Source organism: Panthera uncia (genome assembly GCF_023721935.1).
Source record: "Panthera uncia isolate 11264 chromosome B2 unlocalized genomic scaffold, Puncia_PCG_1.0 HiC_scaffold_24, whole genome shotgun sequence".
Taxonomy (NCBI): domain Eukaryota; kingdom Metazoa; phylum Chordata; class Mammalia; order Carnivora; family Felidae; genus Panthera; species Panthera uncia.
This window is the reverse complement of record NW_026057580.1, coordinates 97,174,741-97,194,455: the sequence shown is the minus strand read 5'-3', so window position 1 is coordinate 97,194,455 and position 19,715 is coordinate 97,174,741. Positions and strand designations below refer to the sequence as shown.

At 40.0% G+C, this 19,715-nt stretch overlaps 1 protein-coding gene across 6 annotated transcripts in view; it reads left to right on the top strand.

Moving 5' to 3' along the window:
- HIVEP2 (HIVEP zinc finger 2) overlaps positions 1-19,715 on the top strand; it is a 207,168-nt gene that overhangs the window by 41,207 nt on the left and 146,246 nt on the right. Inside the window, exon 2 of one of the 6 annotated variants that reach the window (XM_049654473.1) lies at positions 2,877-2,971. The exons of 4 other annotated variants lie outside the window; for them this stretch is intronic. The gene's annotated coding sequence lies outside the window, so the exon portion shown is untranslated. Of the gene's footprint in view, positions 1-89; positions 2,972-19,715 lie in introns of those variants that run through there. One more of the 6 variants, XM_049654472.1, reaches the window with a different exon arrangement.

The window sequence follows — 19,715 nt, the reverse complement described above, 5'->3', positions numbered from 1 at the left end:
CCTTCCTTCCTTCCTTCCTTCCTTCCTTCCTTCCTTCCTTCCTTCCTCCTTCCCTCCCTCCCTTTCTTTTTCTTTCTTTCTTTCTTTCTTTCTTTCTTTCTTTCTTTCTTTTCTTTTCTTTTAATGTCATTGTATTTTCAATGAGAGTGACACTCTGGAGCAGTGCTGTCCAACTGAGCTGTATAATGATGGAAATTCCCTGTATCTTTTTTTTTTTTAATGTTTATTTATTTTGAGAGAGGGAGAGAGGGAGCACACGAGTGGGGGAGGGGCAGAGAGACTCCCAAGCAGGTTCCCCATTGCCAGCGTAGAGCCCAAGCGGGCTGTATCTTGTGAACAGTGAGATCATGATCTGAGCTGAAACCAAGAGTCAGATGCCACCCAGGTGCCCCAGGAAGTGCCCTGTATCTTGTGCTGACCATATGGTAGCATGTGATCTGGAGCACTTGAAGTGTGGGTAGTGCACCTGAGGAACTACATTCTTCACTGTATTTAATGCTGATTTTAAATTTAAATGTAAACAGCCACATGTGGTTATCACATCAGATAGTACAGCCAGAGGAAACATGTATCGCTTAACCCAGTATGGTGACTTCAGATGATCATTTAATCACAAATCAAAGAGACTTTGATGTTTACTTTTCAACATAATTTTCCATAAATGTTAGCTCTGGAGCATTCATGAGAATACTAAAATGAGATAACTCATTTATTAAGAAACAATAAGCAGTTCGTTAAATTAGTCACTGGTACCTCCTTCACACACACTCTGGCTCATACATGTATATTCATGTATGCATGTGCGCACACACATGTGCCAGTTTTTTCCTGGCTTATTGAAATGGAAAGAGGGGAAAGAGGAAGGAATATGGTGTTTTTGAATGGCTTTCTGTTTTGAAGGACAAGTAGTGAATGAGTGACCCTTCTGGGGGCAGTGTCAGACTGGGCCAAGAACAGTCCCTGAAGGAAAGAAAGGACTGGGTCTGCCTTGCAATAAGAACTCTGGAAAAGGGTCTCAGATCACTCTTAGTTTCCTCATCTATAAACTGGGAATAAAATAACCCTGCTGTCTGTCTAGAAAGATAATGTATATTTGGAAAAACTTCTTTCCAGGGAGATTTTTTCCACACCGATATCTCAGCTTTTTTATAATCCTGCACTGGGGGGGGCACTTTCTCTCCTTCTCTGTGTTGACTGTGGTACCAAGAGATAGGATTTTACATATTTTCTCCTTGATCTTAAATGCCCTCTGGCAATCTCCGCACCTCTTCAGAGACCCACACTTGAAAAATCTCTCTTTTTAAATTCTGCCCCAAACTCTTTGGAAGCCTTCCTTTATGAATACCAACGATCTTCTGCTCAGTCTTTGACTCTGCTCCTCTCGTGTTTCTTTGCCTGCTGTACTGCGGGCTCCTGTGCACCCATTCCTCCCCCCTGAATGCTGCATGTATATATTTTAATGACTTTTTCATGTCTGTGTTTTGTCTTCCTGGTTAGAATGGAAGCTCCCTGGGCAGAGGTGGCCATTAAACTTTGTTTTGTTTTTTAATTTTTTTAAACTTAATTTTATCCAGTACTTTGCAGAGAGATGCACTCAAATGTTACAGGTTGGTAGTAAAGTAGAGGGCTTGGCTCTTTAGGGCACAGACTGATATCTTCAATAAGTACTCTTTGATCATTCAGATGAGTGTTTTCCAGCCTTATCATGCTTCACAGGCTCCGAAGTGCTTTAAAAATAATTCAAGGGGCGCCTGGGTGGCGCAGTTGGTTAAGCATCCGACTTCAGCCAGGTCACGATCTCGCGGTCTGTGAGTTTGAGCCCCGCGTCGGGCTCTGGGCTGATGGCTCGGAGCCTGGAGCCTGCTTCCGATTCTGTGTCTCCCTCTCTCTCTGCCCCTCCCCCGTTCATGCTCTGTCTCTCTCTGTCCCAAAAATAAATAAAATAATAATAATAATAATAATTCAAGTTCTTAGGCTCTATAAACGTGATTCACTAGGCCTGAGGGTGGGGCATAGGAAACTCGAATTTTAAGAAACACATCTGATAATTCTGTGCAGGCAAACTGAGGGCCAGTCTTTGAGAAATGCTGGTGTATATATTTCGATACCATCTCTAAGGGCTTTGCTTAAAGAAATCTTTTCTGGCAGCAGGGATATTTAGTTCAAGCAGAAGTGGAGGGTTTTGGTTTGTTTCATAATTTTTTAAATAAAGAAACGGAAGAAGAGGTGGAAAATTATAATAGAAATAACACATCAGAGAGACCTGGCTAATTCCATCAAGGCACAATGCCATAAAGCACTTATTAAGCCTTCACTCAGAGCCTGTTTGTCCTTATTTTAGGCTCAATTTCTTTTAATGTTTGTTTGTTTGTTTGTTTGTTTATTTATTTAGAGAGAGTGGGGGAGGAGCAGAGAGAAGGAGAGAGAGAGAGAATCCCAAGCAGGCTCCACACTCAGTGAGGAGCCCAATGTGGGGCTTGATCCTATGAACTGTGAAATCATGAGCTGAGCTGAAAACCAAGAGCCGGATGCTTAACTGACTGAGCCACCCAGGCTCCCCTAGGTTCAGTTTTAATAGGTTTGGTGATGTGTTCTGCTAGATAAGTTTAGGAGCTGTGTACTAGATGGAAGGATAATAGAATCATTGGTGAAGGATGGCACATTATTTGCAAAAGTGATAGCTGACCGCCTGAAAGTGAAGAAGGAAATAAGTGAACTGTAAACATCATACATAATATCTTAAAAAGGAACAGAGTGTAGGGCAATGTGGAATCTGAAGAGTGAAGGGTAAGCACCTGCATGTATCTTAGTAGTTTCAGAAGGCATTCCTGAGTGACGCCAGTTTATAGTGGCTATTTGTTGATCTTTCTTCTTAGAACCTAAGTTCCACAAGGGCTGAGACCATGCCTGTCCCATGTGATACTGTATCTCCAGGGCCAATGTACTGCTTATCTCACAGGAAAAATATTCTGTAAGTATTTTTCTAGTAAATTGCTTGAATAAATAAACAAATATATAAATAAATAGGTTTGCTATGGTAATCTGTGTTCATGATATTGACCTTGAAAATTTTCTGGCGAAGAAGAAAGCCAAGTACATATGTATGTGTATATATGTGTATATATATACACACACACATACACACATACATATATATATAGTTATATATATACAAAGTGGATAGAATTTTTCAGATTATCCATGCCCATACATACAGTTATATACTACTTTTTTTAAGTTTATTTATTTTGAGAGAGACAGAGAGAAGGAGAAAGAGAGAGAGAGAGAGAGAGAGAGAGAGAGACTGTACATGCACACACATGCAAGCTGGGAGGGGGAGACAGAATCCTAAGCAGGCTCTGTGCCCTCAGCATGGAACCCAAAGCAGGCTCGAGCTCATGCACTGTGAGATCGTGACCTGAGCCAAAATCAAGAGTCGGATGCTTAACTGAGCCACCCAGGTGCCCCATATACTGAAATATTTTGAATCATCTACAATGTACATTACTGATGTACATATGTACAATGTACATATACTGATGACACATGAACACAGAATATTTTAAAGTCTTCAGAAATAGATTTCTGTATATAGATAGAAATCTGTGTATACTAACTTCAAGATGACTCTATATAGTTAATGCTGAATCATATTTTATATGGTTAATTATCCTTTAATAGATCATAATGGTTTCCTTGGAGCATGATACATCTGTTAAAATAGATATTTTAGTATGCATACTAATTAAGACAATGAATATTGTATGCTAGGCAGACACATGGGCTCTGTATAGTAAAGAAAATCATATTTAGATACCTTTGAATAGTATACCTGCTCTCCAAGTGTTTCAGATTTGTGTTCTTTAAACTTGCCTCTTAGTAGAGACTTGTTAACTAAGAAAGGAAGATTTATTTTTTGGTGTTACATAAAACAAGTTAGATTGTGCTTGATTACTTTGTATTTTGTTTCAAACCTGTGTTTTGTTTTTTTAATTTTTTTAACGTTTATTATTAAGAGACAGAGAGAGACAGAGCATAAGCAGGGCAGAGAGAGGAGGAGACACAGAATCCAAAGCAGGCTCCAGGCTCTGAGCTGCCAGCACAGAGCCCGACGCAGGGCTTGAACTCACAAACTGCGAGATCATGACCTGAGCTAAAGTCAGACACTTAACTGACTGAGCCACCCAGGCGCCCCTGAAACCTGTGTTTTTAATTGGTTGTATAGAATTTGGAGTTCATTTTGTCAGAGGCTTGTGTCTTACTGGAGGGAGGAAGAGGTGAAGAGAAAGTCTTCTTTTCCTGTAAGCACAGATTTGGTCTTGGGCCAGCTTTTTTTTTTTTTTTTTCTTCCTCTTTCTTTCTTTCTTCCTTTCTTTCTTTCTCTTTCTTTCTTTCTTTCTTTCTTTCTTTCTTTTTCTTTCATCCATCTTTTTTGGGGCTTAAACTCACCATCCTGAGATCAAGAGTCCCGTGCTCTACCACCTGAGTCAGCCAGGCAGATTTGGTCTTAGACAAAATTTTGAAATAAGGAAAAGTGTGTCTTTGACAGTAGCATCCTACCGCTTAGTACTCCCTCCAACCCAGTGGGCCCGAAAACACCAAATTATCAAAATTTAGTCCTATGTCTCTGATTACTATATTCCATTCCAGTCTAAAGTACTCCCTCAAACTTTTCTAGTGTCTGAGTTATCTCATTGTCTTTTCCAATCAGAAGTCCCATCCTATAGTTAAGTACTTACTCTGGTTTTGGAAATAGTCTTTGAACTGTGTAGAAAGAAAGGTGAGTCCATGGACTATACATACAATCTGATATTGGAATAAGACACACATAAATAACTCATTATGCCTGAAGACAGAATATGCCGAAAAGAGGCATAAACTAAATAAAACAAAAGTTCAGAGAGAAATATTATTAACAACTGTAGGAACCAGGAAGGGTTTTATGGAAGACATGGGCCTTGAGGAACAGTTAGCATCTTTAAGATCAGAGATGGGGTTGGGGGATGGCGTTGTAGGGGGAGAGAATGTTACGAGCGAAAGTTTGATCACCCCACATGGCTTCTCAGGAATTGACTATTGCTAAACTTTTGACAGTGCTATTCACATAGACTGTTATATAAATGGTGCTCCCTTTAGTTGTGCAGCATAGTAGCCATGAATGAAAGCCAGGAGCCAAGAAATGTACAGGGATGTGATCAGAGAATCATAACTGGTATAGCTTGGACCATATTTTGCTGATCTTGAATATAAGAGTAACGTTGCTTTACCGCTTTCATTGGATCATTGAACTAAAGTCCTTTAAACTCTTTCAAACTCTGAGACTTCATGATTTCTCTAATTCACTTGGTAAAAAGGAGCTCAGCAAGATTTTTGAGCAATCAAGTGGCTCAAAATTTCAGAAGATGATTATGTTTGTAAGGTGAAATGGGTTGAGAAGTCACTAGACTTCATATGTGTGTAAAGTAATTCTGCTTCTTTAAGTCCATCCAAATGAAGTTGGAGTGATACATCTAACTGATGCCCTGAGGGGTCACAAGATTAGCCCCAAACCAGGCCCAGCCCACTGGCCTGTTGATGCCATCTTTAAAGTAAACTTCTAGATCACACACAGACTTCATTTCTCTGATCTCTCATTTGGTATCCTTATTAATAAGCTTTGCTACACTTGTAGCACTCACTTTCTTTCACGAGTTAGTTATGTCTTGTCTTGTCTGTCTGTAGACTGCGTACTCTCTGCCAGTACTTTTGGGAATAGATCTTTTCGGGTTGGTCTGGGCTTGGGCTGTGTCCTGTGAACTGCCAAGTGGGAAGCCTGTTGATCACAGCTGTTTCTGGGCTTCGGTTCCCAGCTTTAGCTCCAGCTTCGTGAATCAGGAGCCCAAGAAAGAGGCACGTTGTTGGGCTATTGGAATTGGATAAGGGCAGAGTAATCAGACTGGAGTCTGATTCACAGGAATGAAAAGTGGAAATTCGTTCATTCATTCATCAAATGGTTATTGAGTATTATCAAGGGTAAGCACCAGCTTGGGGTGGTTTCCCTAGCTGGTCCTGCTCTCATTGCTTCGACCCTTTCTCCCTTCAGATTCTCTGAAAGATTTTTTTTTTCACAACAGCTGAGTCTCTCTGGGAGTATCAGTAGGACCTCTGGTAGTGTTAGAAGGCGACAACCCGGGGACTGCGGCAGCTGGTTTTATTTTTGGTTTTCGTCAGTCAGGTGTTTGTAAGTTGAGAACTGCCTGTATTCAAACAACGTGATTCGGTAGTGTCATGAACTCCTGTAGAAATAATGGATGTGGTGCAGTTAAAAGGATAACAATGAAAAATCCCTAATACCACATATTAGATAGTAAACTTTTAAAGGCCTGGGCATGGATTAATGGCTCAGAGGATATGGATGTGCTGTGGATGGTTCACAGTCTCATTTCATGTGAAATTTGAGTCTTGCTTTGTGTACAGAGATCCGGCCTTGGGTGGACTTGCCTGTGGAATAGCCATTGTTTCATGGTAGGTACAGACTGATAAATTTAGGAGATTTTATTTTGGAGCCGATTAGAATACAGTAATTGGTTTGTTTGCATCAAGTTTTGAATGTATCCCACAACCAGTATTGTATCACAAAAAAAAAAAAAAAAAGAAAGAAAGAAAGGACATAACTATCCAATCACCTTTTATGATGTATCAACTTGGTTTTTAACTTTTCCTTGTCCACTCTTCTGATCTTTACTCGTAGTCACACATTTGGAGTGGTTATAATCACGATATTGAGATAGCCCTTATTTTCAACGTTACGTTTTCATAAACACTTTCTCTTTTTCTAATTTCTATATTCTAATTTTAATCATCATAGTCTTCTGAAAATTCCCTTCTGAATATTCAGTTTTTCTCCTGCAGGATTGTTTGTCGAAGGGTACAAATATTTTTATGATACATGGTCCCTATTTTCAGATGACTTTCCATTTTCATCACAGTCGTGCCAAAGAGACAGTCTCCACTGCATTGTTGTTTCGGTTTGCATTTCTCTAGTAGTTTCTGAGGTTTCTTTCTTAATTACATTTCTTTTTCTGAATTGGCTTGACATATTTTTTTCTAACTTATTTCTTAGTTATTTTTGCAAACTAAGTTTCTGTGAACCCTTTATGTATTATAAATACTAATTCTTGTTAGTTTTACTTGGTTCTAACATTTCTCAATGTAACTTAATTTTTGTTTTTTTATTTTATAAGTTTAACAATTTTAGCTTAGTCTCACTTGGTTTATCCATTTCTGATTAGTTTTGACGGATGCTTTCAAAATTATTTAAAAGTTACAGTCATATAGGTTGTGTGGTTCTCTGCCTGTCATTATTCCTGTTGCCTCTTGGTCTACTCTCAAGTGGATTGGATTCTTACACATGTGTATATTCGAGAATCATGGCATAATCAAGCTAAAGGGGAATTATCAGTTTCTGTTAATATTTAGAGGATCTAATAAGTAATATTTATGGATAAATGTAGAATTACAATGGAGAGTTTAAAATGTAGATGAAAACTACACTTGAGGCCTTCTGAATGCAGTGAGTCTGGCTGGTAAATTAAGACTTGTTGAAACTTCAAGTTTTAATAGCAAAAAATAGTTATATCTTATATTTATAGAATACTTTAAAAACATTCTGTATTTGGAAATCAATTTTTCCATGTGTTTTTGGCATCTATGACCAGTGTCTTCATTCAAAAAATTTTTAATGTTTATTTGCTTATTTATTTATTTTGAGAGAGAGAGAGAGAGAGAGCGTTTGTGGAAGGGGGTGGGCAGAGAGAGAGGGAGACAGAGAATCCCAAGCAGACTCCTCACTGTCAGTGCAGTGCCTGACGCAGGGCTCAATCTCATAAACCATGAGATCATGACCTGAGCCGAGATCAAGAGTTGGATGCTCAACTGACTGAGCCATCCAGGTGCCCCTTCATTTTAATATTTAAATATAAGTTCAGAAATACAGCTTCAGATCATCGCTCACTTGCAGAAATAATTTTAGCAGCCTGTTATTGATTATCTAAATTATGCCCTATTACTGATTTTCTTCTTCTGAGGCTCAGATTCTGTTTTGTAACTGGGATATACTTTCAGAATTTATACAGTATTTCAGCATTTCCTTTTTGTTGGTTTAATTGATCTTACAATCCTTTGAAAATAACCTGACTTATCTGAGAAATATTTAGTTTGTTGGTAGATAGTTGAACAGTGTATTTCTCAACTGTGATTCAGAGACAGGAGTTCAATATGTCTTTGGCTGTTTCATGCAGGGAGAAGTTTAAAAGCTCATGGAAGATTGTTTCCTTTAAGTAATTTTAGAAGATAGATTGTTTTTCAAAAATATTATAAAATAAATGGGCAAAGTCATCAAAACAGTTATTAACACGATATAATTAAGTTTGTTTTCATAAATCATAGAGAAGGAGGGGCCATGCTGGTTGTGTGCTGATAACATATAAGCGTTCTATTACTCCAAATCAGTAGGTATGAAAACCATGGATTGCCAGTGTTTACTTAACTGAGAAATAATGATGTGGATTGTGAAATTGAACTGATACACAATTAGAAAGGCTAAGAATGAAGTTAAGATTGACAGGAACAAATGAATAACAAACTATTCTTATGGAATATTATAGCTTTGGATGTTACATTTAAATATTTTTAGTATTGGGGCACCTCGGTGGCTCAGGTGGTTAAGCGTCTGACTTCTGCTCAGGTCATGATCTCATGGTCCGTGAGTTCGAGCTCTGCGTCGGGCTCTGTGCTGACAGCTCAGAGCCTGGAGCCTGTTTCAGGTTCTGTGTCTCCCTCTCTGTCTGCCCCTCCCCTGCTCGCCTTCTGTCTCTCTCTCTCTCAAAAAAAAATAAACATTAAAATAATTTTAAAAAATAAATGATTTTAATATTGGTAAAGATGTTCTTGTACATGAGACTTTCTTTTTCTTTGGAGAGGTAAGAAAGAGCAATTTAGCTCTTCTTTGATCACATAAGTTTCACTGAGTTGCCCAATTTTCATTCAGAAAGAGAAAAGAACTAATATCCAGAGTGAGTTACTATTTAGACCCGAGTCCACTAATAGGCAATTTCTTAGTTCTGATAGTGTTTGGAATGAAATCTCTGGTTCTGCACCAACTGTATTTCCTCACAGGTTTGAGTTCGATGTCCTGTTGTTCATGCTGAACAACAGATTTACAGAAACATATCTAATATTTTATGGAAGGAAAGTAACGGTGATGCTGTGAACTTTACACCCAGCATGGCTTTCAAAATGTTAATTACTGAGTGTTCCAAGAAATGATTTTAAAGAAGGGTGCATAAAAGGGATTTCTAATCGTATTTGGGAGTAATTTGCATAACAGAAGGAAAACAAAAGCAGAAATGTCTTCAAATTCATCTATATAATTTCCTACTCCTTCATTTGGAGGGAGTTGTCAACTCTACTAATAGAAATTTAGGCAGGGAGAATTAAGCCTGAAAGTCTCGAAGTACCAGAAATTCAAGTTTCATATTGATATAAGCTTTTATATTTATATTTACACTAAAGTGAGCGCGCTTGCTACATCGTGCTCAGTTCTTGCCTTCCTCCCCATTCCCCAACATCACGCGCCATTCATTCCATCTTTAATGTAGCTAAAGGATTGATCGGGGTTACGACACTTGCAGTGGAAGAGATCTTCAGAGGTTTGTTTAAAGTGGGAAATGGTACTGAGATGTGCTTTACTTTTGGCTTTTACTTTGTTTTGGTATAATAATCCACAAGAAGGCAAGGGAGAAGTGACATGGGAGAGAGAGGTATTGTAGATTCTAAGGAAACATTGTTGGTGGTAACACTTTCTTTAGAAACGGATCCTAAAGGAACCGCCATAGTGGTGGTTTCACCTTCTGTTTTGTTCCCTTACTTGATATCAGATATCAGAATCATGATGTGAATAAATGAGAGCCATTGGAGTATTGAGACTGCATAGGAGTCTCTGAGTCTCGATACTGTGTATAAGTCAAGTACTGTGTTTTATTTCACAATTTCTTGAATTTACTCTTGACAAGAAAACTCCTAAGCCTGTAAATTATTATTGTCATTGTTAGGAAGTGGCGTAGGGAAGAGGTTCAACTCAGCAAAGGGTCATTTAAATTATACATTCAATCAGCAGCAAAGGCAGATCTGTTGAAAGTGTTGTCTTCTCTGACCTGAAAAAATTCTATTTTCCCATCATTGCTTGATTTTGTCTTCCATGAATGATCACAGGGGGCTATAGTGCTTATGGTTCCGTGGCCCCAAATCTTAAGTTCTGTGCCTGGGTGCTTTATGGTACAGTAGTAGTTCTATAAATTATTTACAAAGAAGGAGAAAACACTGGCTCTATCTGTTTACTGCTCCCAGTTTTACAACAAGGGAATCCTGTTCATGTTCCAAAGTAGCTTCAGTAGTTCAGTAGTTGAAATATTCTGCCCCCCCCGCCCCCTCCCAACATCCTGTTTCATCACAAATATTTATCATTTTATTCATCGGTTCTCCACCCGCCTTGTGGGCTGTTGTGGTTCCTGTCACTCAGCCAAGAGGCTGGGGAATGCCTATCCAGGAGCAGCATGGGGCGTCTGGCTAGGGTGCTCACGAGGTCCTGTAACAGGCTAACATTGAACTGTTGTCATCGTTGTGCCGTTGAAATAGATACAGAGTGAGCCTATTTAAATAATTACCAGAATCATCAGTAACAGGCACATTGTTGCTAGTCAGGGTGAAAATATGCATACTATTTGTGGTAAGAAAAAAACTAAAGTCTACAGCATTTGGAGATGTCATTCTGATGTGTGTTGGAAGCATCAAAATTAAAAAAAAAATAAAAAATTACTCTGTAAGCAAAATTATTACCTAAAAAGGCTGTTCTGCCTGAGTGTTTGATTAACAGTTTTGAAGAATCATCTGGTTTTCCCACAAAGTTAATTTAGTATTAATTGGCTACTCGCTTTGAGAATATTTAATATAACACAAAATATAATATGATATGTAATAACATAGCATATCATGACATACTCCCCCCTTTCTGGGAGGGATGGACATTTTTGAAAGGTGTAGGCCAGGAATTTTGTAGACAGATGTGTGGGTTCTGAGGAAAACTGCAGAGGTGAGGTGCCCCTCCCACTGCATTATATTTTCAAGTATGTCCTGTCCACGTAGCTGATCACTGGTGGTGTTAAGCTTGATCCCTTGGTTAAGGGAGAGTCTGCCAGGTTCTTCCACTGTGAAGTTATCACTTTTCTCTTTCCAAGTTCTGTTCTTTGGAAGTCGGCCCACACTTAAATGTATGTATGGATGGATGGATGCATGGATATTTATTTTATTCTTTGCATTACCGTCCAGTGCCGTCACTTTTTATTTTGTTGCTCATAAAAACATAAAAATTTTCAAGTTTCTGCATTGTATTTTGCTTAGCCTGGGTATAGCATGCTTTACCCACCTCTTTGGCCTCTCCTGTCCTCTGCGTGTTTACACTCTCATCCTTCAAGCCACAGGATTCAGTTTTGCTGCTCTGGTTAGCACTTAAGGTCATTTTTATAGTCGAAATTTTAACGTATGCGCCGGAGGAGGGGAAGTTGTCATATAAAACTTCTTGTCGGCAGATTGGCGAATTTACCTGAGAAATTGAGACTCAAGGTCATGAGAATGTGTGACTGGGAGCGGGAGCGGGTTTCCAGGCAGGAAGTCAAAGTCCTTTTCTTCAGCTCCTTTGCACTTGATTTTGTCTGAGTCAAATCATCATTCCCTTACGAGAAGCAAAATCCCAAAAGGCGGGGTGGCAATAAATGTTGAGGTTGTGTTAGGAAATCACCTTGTGTTCCTTGTTTAGGTCCTTTTTAAGATTCTTTTATTTGATTTTTAAATGATGATGTAATAGCTGAGCTTTGAAATGAAACCTAAGAGGTAGTTGCAGAAGTACGTCTATCTTTGCAAAAGTCTTATAGATATAATGTTGGTTGTTGAGGCCTACTTGAAAAAGTACTGATTGGAGTATAAGCAATGTTAAGATTTATATCAGATTGATCATGTCAGAGAAAATAGCTACTGGTTGTTTGTTCCATGGAATATTTGCTAACTATAGCTCAGTGTATGTTTTGCATTTCTCAAAGACTCCCGTAAGATGTGATCAGGTCACAGCCTCTGTTAGATGGGAGGGGCCCCAGGAGAGGAAGCTCACAGATCACACATGCACTCGAGTTTCTGCATACTGATTTTACAAAAACAAGAATCAGTTTGCCAGCAGCTTCCATTGTGGTCATCTTACAACGAGTGAGTTAAAAAAAAAAAAAAAAAAAAAAAAAAAAGAGTTCGCACGAACACGAAGACCAGCAACTGAAAATCTGAAATCCAAGTGGAATTAATACTACGCAGTGATTCTTACCTCTGCTGTTGGAAGTACAAAAGCAGTGTGATCCTGCGGTCTGAACTACAGGGGTTTCAGCTCCATGGCAACATGACGAACCTATTCTGTCAGAGGGTGTGTATACACCAGTGTATTCAAAGTGCAGAGTTGGGAGTGAGTTTGGGGGGCAGTGCGGGGACCAGCCCTCCAAGTCTTGCCCACGCATTTTTATGTGTGTGTTATAATAAGGCCTTTGTGCAAGGAGGCCAGATAGGAGTTCATGTCAGCTGCCCTCTGGTCTTTTTTGCATGATCTAGCTGCCATCACCCACCTCCCTTCTCTCCAGAAAGGAAGCTGGGGAAGGCAATTAAACAATGCTTCTGTGAGGAAAGTGCTCTTCCCCCTTACTCTTTTTGGAATGTCAACATAGTTATTGCTTTTCTGTGTGCCTCTACGGGTGTTGGCTGCTTCTTTCCACAGTCTTCTTGTAGGGAGAGCCTGAAAATTGTAGCCTTCGTGTAGAGTGGGGGCTCAGGAAAGCTGTAATCAGTTGCCTCCTCTGTGGGAAAGAGTGCTTTCTGTCGGTCATCTGGTGTCCTGCCTTTCACTTAGGGACCTGGGGTGGTGTGGAGTGATTGAAGAATTAAGTATTCCTGCCCACAATTACGTGGCCTCTGGCTAAACTCGGAAACTTCCAAGTTTCTTCTCTCATCGGTACTTCACAGCTATGCTTCTCCCCATCACTCCCACAGTCCTTTGCTTGGCGTGTTCACGTTGAAGAGAGAACCTCACCACTTGACTCTTCACTGTATATCCGTGTTCCTGTCCTGCATTTTTGAAAGATCAATCTGAAAAATGTTTTTTTTCTTTTTTCTTTTTTTTTTGGCTGTGTTCCAATTTCGCTGATCCAGGGGATAAATCAAATGTTCTGCTCTATCCAGGTTAGGTCTGTGGATAATTTCTAAGAAATCTTTGAGCATTTTTGTATCACCTAAAACTTGAGGTTGACTATGGATGGTTATCTGCACTAGGTTCAGGGATTACAGATCCAAAAAATATCTTCTTCAATAGAGATCTTTACCCTTTTTCTTTTACTCCCACACATAATCCCTGCCCAGCATCATAGATGTCTCTGGTGGTGGTAGGAGGAAAATACTTGACGAGTGGCCTGAAAATCTTATGTCACTGGGGACACTTATACAACACCTAGATGTTGTTTTCAGCTTACACATTGGGCTACACTCATCATTTCTTCACACAAAGAGATGATCTACTTCCTCCATTGTTTCTGCTTGGAACAGTCTGTTCGGCTTGACTTTTGAAAATAAATGCTCTGCAACTAAGATGATATATACCCACTCATTTGAGGTTACTTCCAACATGGAGGAGAGTCCCTCACACTCAACACCCAGCAATTCTCGGTGTCCTACTGATGTCTGGGAAGCCAACTCAATTCTGACACTATTTACCTGGAGATAGCATCGGATTCTACAGAGTGAGGGTTTAATTTCTCTCAGACTACCTTCCATCCCCCACTTCAGATGTCAGTCATGAGCCCAGCTTGTTACCTGTGCTTCTGACCCACTAACTACAGATCAGCGGTTCCAATGACCTTCTCCTTAGGTTCTTGTAATTTGCTAGAGTGGCTCACAAAATCAGGGAAGCACTCATTTACCTGTTTATTAAAGGCTATGATAAAGGATACAAATCAACAGCCAGATGAAGAGACATATAGGGCAAGGTCTCGGGAAAGGGCACGCCACTCTTTCCAATCTGTACGTGTTCACCAACCTGAACGCTCACCAGACCCAGTCCTTTTGGGGTTTTATAGCCGTTTCATTGCCTAGTCATGATTGACTAAGCCACTGGCCCTTGGTAATTGGTTCAACTTCCAGGCCCTCTCCCCTCCCTGGAGGACAGGGAGTGGGACAGAAAGTTCCAACCATTTAATGGCTCCATTTACAACCATCCCCCATCCTTAGCTGCTTTCCATAAGTCACCTCATTAACATAACAAAAGACACCTTTATCACTCTCAGTACTTAGGAAGTTCCAAGGGTTTTGGGGGCTGTGAGCAAGGAACTGGACTAAGACCCAATGTTTATGAGAAACATATTTTGATCATCTGAGTGACCAAATGTATTTCTTGTAAATCACAATATCATATGCATGTACCACTGATTTCATTTATTAATTAACTTATTTGACTATTTTTGACTTACTATTTGTATGCTGGCCTGAGCATGCAAAAAAGAACAGGCATGTGCCTGTCTCTGAAGAGCTAATATCCTAGAAGTGAAGTGCAGATTGCAAAATATTGCAGTATGTTGTGAAATGGACTGTAAGAGAAGGATGCACAAAGCCTAGCTGTGACGTAAAAGGGACGCAATCATCTCTGCTTGAGGGTCTTGACAGACATAAATGCTTGAGTTGCATCTCGCAAGATGAGTAGGAGTTTGCCTGGTAGACAGTTCAAGGAAAGGCATTCCAGGAAGATAGACAGTGGCAGGCAGAAGCTTAAAGACGTGAAAATGGCAGGGTGTTTTGTGGGCAGTAAATCTTCATATGACTGGATGACAGGGTATGGGGACAGAAGGAGTGGAGGTCACAAGGGAAGGATCTGGAATACTTGGCGGGGACCAGGTCAAGGAGCATATGCCATGCTAGTACGTTGGAACTTAGGCAAGAAGGAGAGACATGTTCAGATTTGCATTTTACAAAGACTCTCACGTAGCATGGTGAGAGTGAATTAGAGGGACCCAAACTTGGATTGGGAGGTATGGCTTGCAGGCAGTTACAGTAGTCTTTAAAAGAATAAAACACAGGGATGCCTGGGTGGCTCAGTCTGTTAAGTGTCCAACTCTTGATTTCGGCTCAGGTCATGATCTTGCAGTTTGTGAGTTTGAGCCCCTTGTTGGGCTTTGCGCTGGCACTGTAGAACCTGCTTGGGTTTCTCTCTCTCCCTCTGTCTCTGCCCCTCCCACATTCTCTCTCTCTCTCTCTCTTTCTGTCTCAAAAATAAATAAATAAACTTAGGGGCACCTGGGTGGCTCAGTGGGTTAAGCAAAAGACCTGAATTTCAACTTTGCTTCTCCAATTAATCACCTGTATATTTTTAAGTAAGTTACTTAACCTCTGGGATTCTTGGTTTCTTGGTCTGTGAAGTAGGGGTAATAATTATTAGCTTGCAGGCTGTTGGTGAGCGGTAAAGGAGATAATCTGTGTAAAGCTCCTGACTCAAAGCCAGTTCTCAAAACATGGCAGATTATTATCACTGCAGTGTTCTGTAGGCAGATCTCGAGGCCTGGAGCCCAGGAGAGAGACTGAAAATGCCAACTTTAAACTCAAGAGCATATAAAAGAATTTATCAGTGGAGCTGCTCATTCAGTTGTCCAGAATTACTGGTTGAGAGCCTGTGGGTTCTAAGTTCTGTGCAAGAGCTAGAGAATGCAAGGTCTCTGACCTGAAGGATCTTGGAATGTATAAAGGTTACACAGAGAAGGGAGTCAAGAATGTTCGAATAAGAAAAGGATCAGGAAAATCAATACATTTAAGTTTAAAAAGTTGTGTAATATAATATATATTCAGAAAAGTACCTACACAATTGAATGCACTTCCACAAAGGAAAGACTAAATCACTAAACACAACACTATCAGCATTCCAAGAGACTACTTCTGCCCTTTTCCAGTCACAGTAGACCCTGAGCATAGCTACTGTTAACACACATGGGTTTTACCTGTTCTTGTACTTTATGTGTGTGGAGTCATATGCTATATTCTCTTCTGTGTCTGACTTCTTTCACTGAATGATGTGTTAGTGAGCTTTATTCACGTTCTTGCATGTAACAATCATTCTCGTTATTGTATGGTATTTCATGGTATGAATATACTACACATTTATTCATTCTACCATTGATGGATTTGGGTTTTGCTTTCGGCGGTGACAAATAATGTTTCTATGAATACTTTAGTACATATCTGTCCAGTGTATACCTAGCGGTGGGGTTGCTGGATCCTAGGGCTTGCCTATATTTGACGTGAAGATTTAACTGCCACGCACTTCTAAGTGGATATACCAATTTCTGTTCCCTCCTACAATGCCTGAAGGTCCCAATCGCTCCACTCTGCTGTGGTATTCTTATCTTCCTCACTTTTGCCATCCTGGTGGTTATTTAGTGGTTTAGCCTTCTAGTTTTAATTTTCATTTCTCTGATGAGTAATGAAGCTGAGTCCCTTTTTATGTATTTTGGCTATTGGGTTCTCTGCCTGACTCCCTCCCTCTGTGCCCTTCCCCCACTTGTGCTCTGTCTCTCTCTGTCAAAAATAAATAAAATGTAAAAAAAAAAAAAAAAAAAAAAAAGCTTGGCTGTGCTTAAGAGGAGTGAGATGATAAACAGATTCAGATGTGGGACCCAGAGGACATTTTTATATAGCTGTGAACCTTTTTATCTGTGCTGACAGTATAGAGGCACTGGAGAGGGAAAGGTAGCTGGTATAAAGGCAAGATGATGATTGATTGAGCAGAATCCTGGAACGGTCAAAGTGCTCTGAGCTCTAGGAAGGACGGGTTGGGGCAAAAGGAGGGTCGGGTACAGAGGTGTGCTACTGAGTTTATGGGTAGAAACTGTATGTTGAGGACATTTTCCCTTGAAACCCTGGTTATTTTATTATTTATTTTTGTGTGTGAGAAGGCCGAGTTATTTCTCTGGGAAATTTGGATAATATTGAAGAAAATGGGGGAACATTCAGAGTTGTCTCTGGAGGAAGAGCGAACTGACTAGAGCATTAGGAGGTGAAGACGCTACCCTTCAGAGGGGTCAGCAGGAGTAGCTCTGTCTCCATGATGGATTCTCCTCAGCCGCTCTGAACAGGGGGAGGAGGGGGAAGGGGCAGTGATTTGAAGTTGTGATCCATTTTAGGGCGGGTATCGTGAAGGACAAGGTGACAAATGAGTGGAGATGCTGGCAAGAAAGGTGAAGTGGTTCCGTTGAGGAACCGGCTGTTTCTGTGAGGCTGAAAAACAATAGAATGTGAATGGGACAGGCTAGGGGATGTGACAAGATTGACTGGAGCAGCCTGTCGTATTGACCCAAATAGATCAGATTTCCCTGTGAGGTTATGTGGAAAATGATCAAACACTTAAGCAAAGCACCTCTTAAAAGAGGTCACGTTTTAAGTTTTAGCTTATCTCCTGCGTTGTTAGTTAATACATATGTCCCATGAAATGAAGACTTCTGAAGAAGTTTCATGTGAGTGTTTTTCTCCGCCGCTGTTTGTTTGTTTTTCTTATTTCTTATGCTGTACCTTTTATTTCTGGGTCGGCCATTGGTTCCTAGATGGTTCAGTAAGGTTGGTTTTAGACAATATAGGATAAATACAGAGACCCAAAGGGTCAGGTTTTACACTAAAATAAACTGCTGAAAATAAACATCTGTTACATCAGCAACCTCAGCTGACACAGATGGGGCATGTCCCTTCAAGCACTTATATTTGTGGCCCTCATTTGATCCACTTGGAGTCCTCATTTGATCCAACAGTCACTTGTCTCCTCATTGCTACACACTGAAATAAATAATAGAGTGTGCTAAAATCTTTGCTTTAAATTCAGTACATAAAATGCATATTGTGTGACACTCAGCTGAAGTCTAGAGAGTGAGCTTTACATCTTCATAAAACTGGCACATAGGTATTGCTAAAAAGAAAAGCCTCCAGTAGAAGAATGGCTTGTGGGAAACGGCAGATCGAAAATCCTGTGATTTATCCCAGAATGTATAGAGCTCACCTGGGCAACTTGCTGAGAGTAGATTTGGGGGCTCATTCCTGGAGCGAGTGATGTATGGGGTTGTTTATGGACTCAACTTGAGAAACTTCTAGCGTTGGAAGATTACTGCTGGCACCAGCCTCAGTCATTGTGACAAAGCAATAAAATAAACACAAAGGAAGGGAAAATAGAAAAGAAGAAAAGGAAAAAATAAGATGGGTAAAGTCAAGAAAAGAGATAAGACTTTAAGTTCTGAAGTAATCTCTCTACGAATCTCTGTTTTAAGGGGCAAATTTCAAAGGATGCTAGATAGAATCATAGCCATTTTAAGATTACAAATGAAAAACCGTGTGAAGTATGCAAGATTGTATGCAAAAAATATCAAAACTCCACAAAGAGGGCGCCTGGGTGGCTCAGTCGGTTAAGCTCAGACTCTTGGTTTCGGCTCAGGTCACGATCTCACGGCTTCATGGGTTCGAGCCCAGCATTGGACTCTGCAGTGGCAGCATGGAGCCTGCTTGGGATTCTTTCTCTCTCCTTTCTCTCTGCCCTCCCCACTCGTGCTGTCTCTGTCTCTCTCAAAATAAAAGAAAACAAAACAAAACCCACAACAACCCATGAAGAACTAAATTGGCTATACATTCAAACTACACATATTAAAATTAAAATGTAGCTATAAGTTGCATTTTTCCAACAACCTTCTAAACTGTGATATGATGGGTATACTACTTGTGATACGTTTTGGTTATGGAACAGGACTGTTAATATAAACAATTAAGTTGGATAATTTTGTTTTTCTCCGGAATATCAGATGATGCGAGGGAATTATCAAGACAACCTTCAGTCTTCAAGACGATTTACTACTGCTGCCTCCGGCAGCAGTAGTAAAGATTAAGTGTTGTAAGATTAAGTGAGGTCTCAACTCTAGATGCCAGAGGGCCTGGGTTCAAATTATTGCTACGCCACTAACAGCTCTATACCCTTGGAAAAGTTAATGTGACTCAGTTTCCTCATCTGGGAAAGAGAAATAATACTAGTGCTTACCCACAGAATATTTGCCAGGAATAAATAAAATGATAAGTTAATAATTTTAAGCACTTGGAACAGTATGAGGCACATTGTAGATATTTAATTACTGTTATCCCTAATGGAATAGTACTTGGCAATGAGAAAGAATGAAATCTGGCCATTTGCAGCAATGTGGTTGGAGCTGGAGGGTATTACGCTAAGTGAAATAAGTCAGGCAGAGAAAGACAGATACCATATGTTTTCACTCATATGTGGATCTTGAGAAACTTAACAGAAGACCATGGGGGAGGGGAAGGGGGGAAAAGGTTACAAACAGAGAGGGAGGGAGGCAAACCATAAGAGACTCGTAAATACAGAGAACAAACTGAGGGTTTATGGGGGTGGGGGAGAGGGGAAAGTGGGGTGATGGGCATTGAGGAGGGCCCTTGTTGGGATGAGCACTGGGTATTGTATGGAAGCCAATCTGACAATAAATTATATTTAAAAAATAATTGCTGTTATCCCAAAACATAACTTGTATTGCCAAGTTTTTTGTTAAAAGTTCCCAAATTAAAAACAAAAC